Source organism: Marmota marmota, unplaced genomic scaffold (genome assembly GCF_001458135.2).
Source record: "Marmota marmota marmota unplaced genomic scaffold, marMar, whole genome shotgun sequence".
In the NCBI taxonomy this organism is placed as follows: Eukaryota; Metazoa; Chordata; class Mammalia; order Rodentia; family Sciuridae; genus Marmota; species Marmota marmota.
The window spans coordinates 12,345,916-12,356,705 of NW_025999913.1; the positions used below are offsets into that span (position 1 = coordinate 12,345,916).

General features: G+C 40.4%; 1 protein-coding gene across 3 annotated transcripts in view; it reads right to left on the reverse strand.

Moving 5' to 3' along the window:
• Positions 1 to 10,790, reverse strand: part of Atxn1 (ataxin 1) — a 389,216-nt gene that overhangs the window by 377,909 nt on the left and 517 nt on the right. For 2 of the 3 annotated variants that reach the window (XM_048799823.1, XM_048799824.1), the window contains exon 2: positions 4,080 to 4,194. The exons of the other annotated variant lie outside the window; for it this stretch is intronic. The gene's annotated coding sequence lies outside the window, so the exon portion shown is untranslated. The remainder of the gene's footprint in view (positions 1 to 4,079; positions 4,195 to 10,790) is intronic. 3 annotated transcript variants of the gene reach the window in all.

The window sequence follows — 10,790 nt, forward strand, 5'->3', positions numbered from 1 at the left end:
TAAGTAAAGGCAAAATATCATGAAACCTTAAATTCTTTTAAGTACTCTTACAGTACTCTTCCTGTCGTTTTGAGTCACAAAAGTAATTTTTTTTTTAAGTTTGTGCTGTTACTTATACAGGTAATACATCCTATTTGTCACAAAGAAGTTTTGTTTCAGTTCTAGTTTTTTTCAAATGAGTTTGTTTGGAGTTATCTATAATTCTTTACTGAACCTTGTGGCTCATGCTATGCTTCTGTAGGGTCACTGGTATTGGTTAAATACACCCTCTCACTCTGCACTGAGAATGGTGGTATGGGGAGTTCTTTGGAGCTTCGCTCTATTAGAACAACCATAAATACAAATATAAATATTTATATTTTGAATATATACATGGTTATGTATATATTCAAAAATACATACATATATATGTGTGTGTGTGTGTGTATATATATATATATATATATATATATATATATACTTTTTTTAAAGTCTGCAGAAAGCCTCTGGTAAGCCCTCTAATGTTCCAAAACATACCCATATTAATGGGATTTATCAAAGTACCGTAAACGAATTGCCACAAACGAACAATTGCTACGGAGTCAAGCAGACAGCACAATGTCATTTACGCACATCACAGGAGATGAGTGAACCCACAGTGCAGAAGATCAAAGGAAACCCTGGGACTGTTGTCTCTACGTACAGGGCACCACTGAAAATCTTCTTCATGAAACTGTTTAGGGGGAAATAGAAGAATCATTTGTTTAAATGAAAACTCCCGCGTGTGCTGAATTTCAAAAGCTGCGCGCGTTTTCACACACTCACATATTAGACGCAGCTGAAATTACATCCAGTTCCTATTTTTTTTAATAGGAACTGGATGTAATTTACAGGAATAAAGGTCTTGCTGAGATTTCATTGAGTGGCAGTTCAGCTCTTGGTTTCCAAGGTGCCCAAGCTTTGGGGGGAGGGAGGGAATCCCCATTATGCACCCACACAGCATCCGGGTTCCTCCACCTCACCCTCTTCACCCCAGGTCCTGAAGAGGAGGCTCAGGTAGGCTGTGCCCTCCAATTTCCCAGCCAGCCACCCTTCCCTCCACGCATCCTAGGCCACTGTCTGTCAGCCCTGAAATGCAGTCCTCTCCCGCCTTGGGTCTAGCTCTTTGCCAGACACAGGAACTCAAAGCCCAATTTCCAAGATCACTTTTATGCCAATGACTCCTCCAAATTGACTGCAACCATTTTATTCCCACCCTCCCTACCGTCTGCCTGACTCCAGAATAGATAGAGGCCAGCACCTGTGTTTCCACCAGGGTGGCCTGGTCAGTAACATACTGAGCACTTGCTGGTGACATCCCAGCCACTTAGATGGCTGTCCTTGGGCTCCATCCATCACCTCCCACACCAATGCAATCCAGCCCCCAGAGATCGGCTCCAGTGGCCCTCCTCTGCAGCCCTCCCTGGACCCTCTTCTGAATTCCTCCCCTGTTAGACGTCCCCAGAAAGTGCAAGCCACCGGCTTCTGCCTTGTGTTCGATATTTCAGAACATTCCTTCTTTCCCCTGCCTGACCATGAAGATGATAACCTCCTTCCGGCAGCTCTTACTCATTTCCATTTCTACAGCACCGTGAAGTCATTTAAAAAACACACACACGCACAATATGAGTAAATGAATGAATCATTTCTTTACATAGATAGTAACTGTGAACTAGTTAGGTCATAACTTGCTATAGCTATATCATATTTATAAAATGACTAGAACCAGAAATAATTGTAATCCAGGCTTTCATTTAAAAAAAAGAAAAAACTTAATGAACATAACTGAGTACAACATGAATGATACCGTTCCCCTGCCCACATTTAGTCATCTGTCACGAGGACTGTAATGAGGCCATTATTTATGCCAAATGTTTAGATAATGCGTATAAGCTTCCTTTAAATGCAATCACAGAAAATGTCAGCTGCTAAAAATTCAAGGTGACTTTGCACTATTTTGTCAGCAATACAATATGAGTATTCATAAGACAGACTTGCTTATTAGACTAGAAACACGTGAGTCTCTTCTCCAAGAGCTGCACGTGACCCAAAGGTAGGAATTCTTGCTGGTTTCTTCACAATAAAATTCTTGAGATACTTTTTTATGACCAGCGACTCTCTTTATAAATACCACAGGTTAAAAAAATCATTGCATATTTATACACCCTATATGCAACTGAGCCAGATTCCCCCAAAACTGCAATGTGAGGATTTTCCTCCTGGCATCTAACTGCTAAATGGGGACCCCACGGAGCAAGAAATCAACAGGAAGGCACCCACCCTTCCCATTAGCTGACACCTGTAGCCCTTAAGAAGCTTATCCCTGCAGTTACTCTACATTATTCTCTTTCCATTTAAAGAGCACCTCTCTAATCCACAGCCCATAAAACGTAATAAACCTAGTTCCATAATTCACAAGAATACAATGTTGGTGACAGCTCCCTCTCTCCTCCCTCTTGTCCCCCAGAGGACTCTGCCAGCTCCCCTTTTTGAGGCTTAGTGCTTATGTCACTCAGGGCTTTGTTTTCACTCAGACCACAAATAACCATTTATGCCCACAATTCATCAGTTCATCTTATAACAAAAAAAAAAAATCGTAATTAAAAAAAAAGCAAAAACATGCATATACATCCTACCACAGTAAGGGAGTGGTGAAATCCAGAATTTACAATTTAGAAAAAAAATAGAAGGCACACTGGCTTTGCAGAGTTGCAAATGTCGACAGGGTTGGTCCAAAGACCAAGGTCTAGGTATATTTACCTGTTCCTAGTCATGTATGGTCTGAAAAAACAAGCCCAGTACAAGCACCCTGCCCAGAGACAAGTTACCTGCTCACAGTGGAGGCTGATGTTAACAGTCCCGAGCCACTGGCCAAGCACCACTCCACCCACAGTACATCCATCATTTCCTCCATCCTCCTGACAGCCCTGTGTGCCGTCTGCATCTTACTCACAAGGAAACTGAGGTATGGGAAAGATGCAGGACTGGTCGAGGTCAGAGAAGTGCCTCCCACTTTTAAGCCCAGATGGGCTACTTTCAGAGCTCTGGGCTCTGAGAGGCCATGGAATTCATAAGTAACTTAACTGATTTTAAGTGTAGAGAAGGAGAAATGGGGTGAATCGTTCTCAAAATGAACATTCTTGAAAAGCAAATACCCACCTCTGGGCAAATGTGAGGTTTGGTAAAAGAAGACAGTGCTTCTCACCAACTAAGGAAACAGACCGTTCCCAAACCCATGCAGCATCAACACCTGGAAGAGTAATGAGTTCAGGGAACCAGCAGGGAACATTTTGAGTCAGGAGTTCCAGGGTGGAGCCCCAACTTCTCCCTAGGTGATTCTGCTGCCTACCCAGGCTTGGGAACCTCTGATCTAGCCTATTTCCACAGATTCCAACAGGACTGCTCCCAAGGCAAATAGAAATTGATCTCCTATTTTCTATTTCACAATCTCTCTGGGTTGCGTACACCTCTGTTGGCCATCTCCTGTTACCCCATGTCCCAGCTAGCTCTGGATTTCATTCATGGCCATACCCTCTAGTTTTCTCCTTAACGAGAACCATGAGTCATCAGCCCTCACATAACACCCTGTGCTACATGAACCTCCAAGCCAAAAGAATTTACTGTATGTGAGGAAATCAGGAAGTTGTAAAATCCAAACAGACACAAAGAAATTCAAAATGCAAAAAATACTAGTTGCCAATGATCAAGCAACCAGTTCTGGTTTTCCCCTACGTCCGGATTCTAATACAACCAAAACCTAAAATGTGAAAACTGACACTGAAGATATCTGATAGCATAACATGCTTAATTGTCTTCAGGAAAAGTGACAATTAAAATGGTCAGGCTCAAGTCCCAAACGGCAGCAATCTATTGTCACAAAGTCAAATACAGACTTCTTCAGGAACCAAATAATTTAAACCAAACAGAAGCCTTAATCCAAATGTATATATAAAAAAAATCAGAGCAATTTCTCAATTTCCCACACAGTATAGGTTGCAAAGAAAATGACATTCAACATTCTACCCTCCGATGGAAAACAAGGAGCTCCCCACAACTCTCACCTGACATGCGATGTACTTCCCTGTGGTGGCAGTGGGGGACGAGATTGCTGTGTAAGGAGGACAGATGGATCTGCAGCTTGAATGGACCACCCTGGTGACTCGTTGCACGATGCTCCTGCAAGGGTCCAGGAAGCACAGGAGAGAAGATCCAAAATGAAAAAAACAGAATAAACAGCTTTTAAAAAGAAGTCCATCTTAGGGGTCTACGCACTGAAATATGAATTTTAAGAACATCGGATTTTGCAATTTGTTTTACGACCATTACACAGACACCAGCCGGCTCAAAAAGCAGATCTGGTTTCATACCCCAAGGCTCAGAGGGAAGCCAACACACAGAAAGGTCATCCCTTCAGTCGAATTAGAAGCATGGTCTCCCCAGTTGAGCCGTCCACTGTCACTGTTTTCTTCAACGATTCTAGACAAACATCTGATAAACACATGCCGATACCCACGAGGACTATCAGGTGGAAATGAACATGGACTAAATAGTAATCGAGCCAAAGCCTAATTTTAATGTGGCATATATTATCTGTCAACAGGCAACTTGAGAAAGGATCATGGAAGAACTTAGCTGGTAGCATACGAGTCCAGTGGGTTACAGAAAAGTAGAAGATGAAGAAGAGCATTTTAACATGTGCACACGTTCCCCACTAGACTTTCCACCCCAAATCACTTAATGATTGAATGTATGTCTATGTCATTTTCACTTTGCCACAATACCTCACACACGGTCAGGTAAAAATTACCACTATATGATGCAAGAGTGAATGGTGTGAATGGGTGGATGAGAGAAGAAATGGATGTTCCATATACCTTTCCCTCAGGGAGCTTGGTGCCTGTAGTAGTTTTTGGGAAGTAAAGACCTATGCGTAAAAATGGAAGAAGTTGAGGGCTTGATCTATTAACATACAATTTATCCCTACCCATTAAAATTATATTTTTAAATACTGGTGATACCCAATTATCCACATTAGAGACAAAGAACCAGTAGCCCAGCTTGATAAAATAATCCCCAAACTAGGAAACCCTGAGCCGATTTACAGTCTTTGATTGCTGGAGCTGATCCGCACATTTGTTTAGGCTGATTTTAAATTTAGTTTGGGTTTCCTAAGCTCACGCCAGGGAACAGTAGGAAGGAGAAGGCCCAGAATTACACTGGGTGTCAGAAAGAAACTATTCTGGAGCTATGAATTTGATCTCTAATGTGAATAATCTGTAAACAGGTAAGTGAGCCAATTATCCTTGGGTACATGGCAACACATCTCAGTAGTCATGATTATTTTCATCCATACACACTCGCTATTTTTAAGAGCACAGCCCAGCTGGAAAGGAAAATAACTTCTATTTCTTTCCAGCACTTTTCAAAGCAATGAATAGTAGCCAAAGTATTCTTCCTTCTAACTAATCCATTCACCAAGCATTTATTTAAGCATCTATTGTATGCCTGGGACTGCCATGCAAAAGAACTTTTGTAGCCTGTGGCTTCACCATGTGAAATCTGTGTATAAAGAAGGAGGAAAAGTTGATGTCGACTCTAGTGTCCTTTAAATCCTTGGAAGCCACAGTCCCTCCACCAAGAAGTCTGTGGAGTTACAAACAGTGGCCAAGTCAAACAGAAGTTCACAAAACTCTCTTGAATCTTAGTGCTTCCTGAAAGCGGAGAGGGAAGTCTTGATTTTACCTGGTAACATCTAAAACGTGCTTCACAAGACTTTGGTAATCATTTTGCAACAAGCTGTAGGTGCCATGGATTTGCAGGGAGTGGGGAGTGCTGGGTGAGCTCACAGTTGGGAGAGTGTTTGCTCGTCTATCGACGTGTGTGCACACAATTCTATTTACCTATCACCTGGCAGATAAGATTTTATGGAGTCCAAATTACAGTCCCCTCCCATTCTGCTGAAATGCAGAGAACAGTCAAATGTGATGCAAATGCCGTAAAATATTAATTTACTCTCACATTGGTCCACCTGCTTATTTCAAAAGGATCTGTGTTGCTACAAGAGTTGGGGTAACACAGAGAGCTGATGTAACTTGTTATAGTCCATCAGAGGGAAGAAACAGGAATAAACACAGGGTGAATTCGTTGCCAAATCACACTAACAGTATACAAGAAACAATAACCTAGAGGATGTTTTATATGATGATATGCAATAAAAGTGGAATATTTACTATTGCAAAAGCACAGTGGAGCATAAAATACATCACTATTCATAGTGGAAGATGACCAAGAAAGGTGGCCCCAATAATACAGACATGGTGGGCTATACAGACCAGGAGATAATGTGGGAGACAGGGCCCAAGCTAAGGGCACAATAAAGGTAACTTTGTTTTACACAGTGACAGAAATGCACATTCTCTTTGAAGGTCAGAGCATAAGAGCTTAGAGGTTTAGCCAATATGGCAGTTGTCACTCAAAACTTCTGCTTCCTAACTCCTTTCATAAAGAGCACCTTTGACAAAGGAGTTCATCTTAGCTTACACCAAAACAGTCCGGGGGATCCCTGCCCTGTGCAGTCACAAACTCTGATTACACTACAATGAGTATTCTGAAGAGGAGTTTTTAGGTAGGATACAATTTTTGCTTATTTTATGGCAATTAGCGTTGTTTTTATTACTTCACAAATGGGACGCATTAAAAGTGACAGAAAAATCAATGAAACATTTCTGTTAACATCAAATATATCCAATAAAATATAATGCTTGTTGCTTTTTTGTTTGTAATAGTTTGAAACATGTTTTAGTACATGTGGGGTAGTGGTAATATGCAGTATAAATATTTATAGTACATCAGTCTGAAAGATTCAGATTTATGAGGATTATTAAATATGTTGCTAACTGATAAAGACCAAATAGAATTATATAATATGAATATAATTATTAAAGAAGGAAAAAAATTAAAAGTTTCTACAAAAACATATGGTTTACCTTACACAATATTCTTTTCCTTCTGTAAATTTTAAGCATTGATATTTTTAAAAACCTCAATCTAATTACAGCTTTCAGCCAACATTTTAAAAAATTATAAAACTAGCACCCTATATATTCATAATTATATTATAGCTTTTTAAAGAAAATTCAAGAATAAATATTTTCTATTAAACTAAATTAAGTGAAACTAAAATGCGAACAGGGTCCTTGATGACTCGAAGAGTCATATCTTAAAAACAAAAGAAGTGTGACATGTAAGTCCCGGAACAGAAATCACTACTTCTCTTGGCATTTCTACAACTTATTGTTTTCAATGCATTTTTAAAAATAAGAAGGGACTGATTCTGACTTACCTTGGAAGTATGACCAGAATGAAATCTTCATTCTGGTCATACTTCAAAGTATTTTAGCTACACTGATCTAAATGTTTCACAGAAGCCAAACTATTGCATTACTTTGAAAATGTAAAGCAATGCGCATCAAATAATCTCTTTTTCCCTAAAAAAGATAGTCTGTCTTGCTGCACTGTGTCGCTTTACCTAAGCAGACAGTTAAGCTTTTCAGAGTCTAAACTACATTTTCTTTCAGATAACTATGGCTTAAAGAATTCACAACCACTCCTGCATTCACCTAATTCCATGAGTTTCAGGGTTTTAGTAAAACACAGTTATTGACTAACTTCTAATGGGAAACAAAGTGAGCTGGCTGTTAACAATGTGTTAGTCATCAGAAACTGTCATTCAAGGTATGTGCAGAAGCAAAATCCACTTGACATTTCAGAATGGGAAAAAAAAGAAAGAAAGGCACCACATTACTCAGAAAGAATGTGAGTCCTTGAACTCTATAATGACAACAGAAACAGGAGCCATAGAAATGTTTACTAATTTTTTAATAATCTCTTAAAGCTGGCCTTTCCCAGGACTCCCAGACAACTTAAGGTATGTTGAAACTTATGGCTATCCTCAGACATTTGACATATAACCTACGAGCTAAAGAGATTTTCTTTAATCTTTCTCTAAAAGGCAATTTAGAGGCCTGATGCCTAGTGATAACATTTCTAAAAAACTGCTACTTCTGTTTACCAAACCCCTTTAAAACGAAATCTAGAGAGAAAAATATGGTCTTACCCAGTTCTCAATCGAAAGCAAACATTTCTCATATTTTTTAGCATGAATTTGTGTACTGAAAAACGACAAGTACACGTTTTATGGCAAGTACAGCAATTTTCTGCATGCTGTGAAATAGAATCCAGGACCTCTAAGGCATTGTGTAACACTTAAACTGTGCCTTATTTTGTATCCTCACTTCTCCTGTATTTACCTCCCAGAAATAATAGCTCATTTTAACCACAGCAGAGCTTCATCTGACCAGTCATAGTGAATTTACCAGCCACGTAAACTCATTAACCAGTAGAAACTCATAAACCCCCTGTGAGGAGAGTTGAGTAGCTCTCAGTCCTGGGAGAAGGGCGGGAGGGTATGATTTACCACTTTAGCTAGGCAGCCATAAAACTGTAAATGGACTAGCAGGGTCACCATTAAATCATCACACTATTATTCTCAATTATTGTTTCTTTCAAATATTACGGTTATTAAAATATTCCTCCTTATTTGGGCTGCCTGAACAGCACAGAGCTTCAACAACTAATGCCACTTTTCTTTTTTTTTTCCCATATTATTATTTTTCTTGGTTTAGCAGTCTTTAAAAGGGGGTGACCTAATGCAAAGACCAGAATTCTGCTCATTAAATTATATCCAAAAATAGAGTGCAAGTTGTTTATGTGTAAAAGCACCACACATTATCAGTCAACCGGCTGTAGGCTTCTATTGTCTTTCTCTCAACTGAGAAAATAATTATTTTTAAATTACTATTAAGGTTCACAGCCAACAAATCCAAAGGAAGAATGAATACATTCAGCCTGCCTGCTTACTGTCAGTACCACTTTTTTAATAATGGCTATAAAATTTTAAGATGTAACAAGAGGGATATACTTATTCCAAATATGTTACATCCCCCAAATAAAACCTTTAGAAAGCCAGCCAGCACTATAGGCATCTGGGTTCCAAAGGATGGGTGTTCTTCACACTTGAAAGGGTTAAGGGCCTGGAAGGCCCAAGGCACTAGACTGCAAAAGAAATGTTGCTTTAGTAAGCTCTGAAAGGTTTCTAACAAGTACCAAATACTTGTTGATCTGTTCACAATAAACACCAGCAGGATTGTCAGGCTCCTTTCACTGTCTGGGGAGATGCATTTACATACTGTACCCAGTAAGAACAGCTTGTTGGTATCCTTCATAAAAGTTGAGTAGAAGCCTCATTCAGTGTCTGCCGTCCGAATGACTGAAAGAAGATGCCATTGAAATAGTGAAGTCTCTCATCTGGCTTGGGCAGCATAAATGCTGTGCATAAAACACTTGGAGTAGTTCAGGCAAACCCACCTGAATGGACGAGGAACACTGTCTGTTGCCATGGCAGCCTGATCTAATTACATGAGTGATCAGGGCTGGAGTAAGTGCAGGGAAAACCTACACCACTGACACCTACCTGCATGATGAGTAAGGTAGGTAGGAGGTTCAGGGGAGCCCTTCAACCTCTGCTTTATGTGGAAGGTGGCATTCAAGCCCATTTATTTGCAGAGCTGCTAAAATATTGACTGATGCATGCACAGTTAGAGGACAGTCAGAGGAGATTAAATGCCACTGCATTAGCAGTAATGTGCAATCCCTTTCCAAGAGTTCCTGTGTTGGATTTTCTCTTCCACCTCTCCCTTGGCTTCCCCAGGCATAGCTTCATTCCAAAAAACAAACAAACAAACAAACAAAAACTTAGGTATAAAACTCCCTTTACCCTCAAATAAACCAGAGGGTGGGTTTAACAGGGTCTTCTAAGAACTGCAAGTCCTTTCAGAAACCCAAACACAAGTGACTTAGCTAACATTGTTGAAAAAGTAACCCATTCTGCCTAAAAATAACCAGCAAGTAACTACCCACTGCTGTGTGCAATATATAACGATGATGTTTAAATATTAAGAACAGACTGCATTATAAAACACAAATGTCATTGAGATGTGACTACTAGATTGCCAAGGGAGAACTTATTTGCATACACACATTCCCATGCATGCACGACAGGATGTGAACGGAGAATGCCACTCTAAGGCATTAGTTTTTATTCTGTGGGTGTAATAGGGTCTTCTAATTTTGCTAATTGTATCCTGTGGATCTCTCAGGGAAGCTAAGAATCTCTTCGGGGACAGAACCAGTTTGGAGGAGTCCCTACTGCACAACATACGGTAAACAAAATAAAAATAGCTTGCCGTTCTTGTTAGCCACATCGCGCATTATATAACCGGCTTCCCACTGGCTTTTTTTCCCCCCCTCCGCCCTTACTACTCTTCAGTAATTTCCCAATCTTCCCAAGTATTTATATTACCCTCTTATCTGTAGGATTATATACCGAGAAAGCAAAACAAAACAGCAGCCACGGGATCGAACCGAACCCCACGGTCTTAGAAACTGATTTTCTGTTTTGTTTTGTTGTTTTCTGGCAGTCTTGATCCCCACCCTCCTTCCACCCCCCATTAAGGTTCTTGCTCAACCACCCTAGAAAACCTGAATTGTTTCATCGCTTCCAGTCAGCCCCCTACGTGGTCTGCAATAAAATGAAAGCACAAGCCACAGAGTTTAAGAAGGCGGCCTGAGGGCGGGGGGGGCTAAAGAGGAGATCGAGGCGCTGCACTGTCCAAGTGGCCACCGAGGGACCCCTCCACGTCGCGATGGCCCTC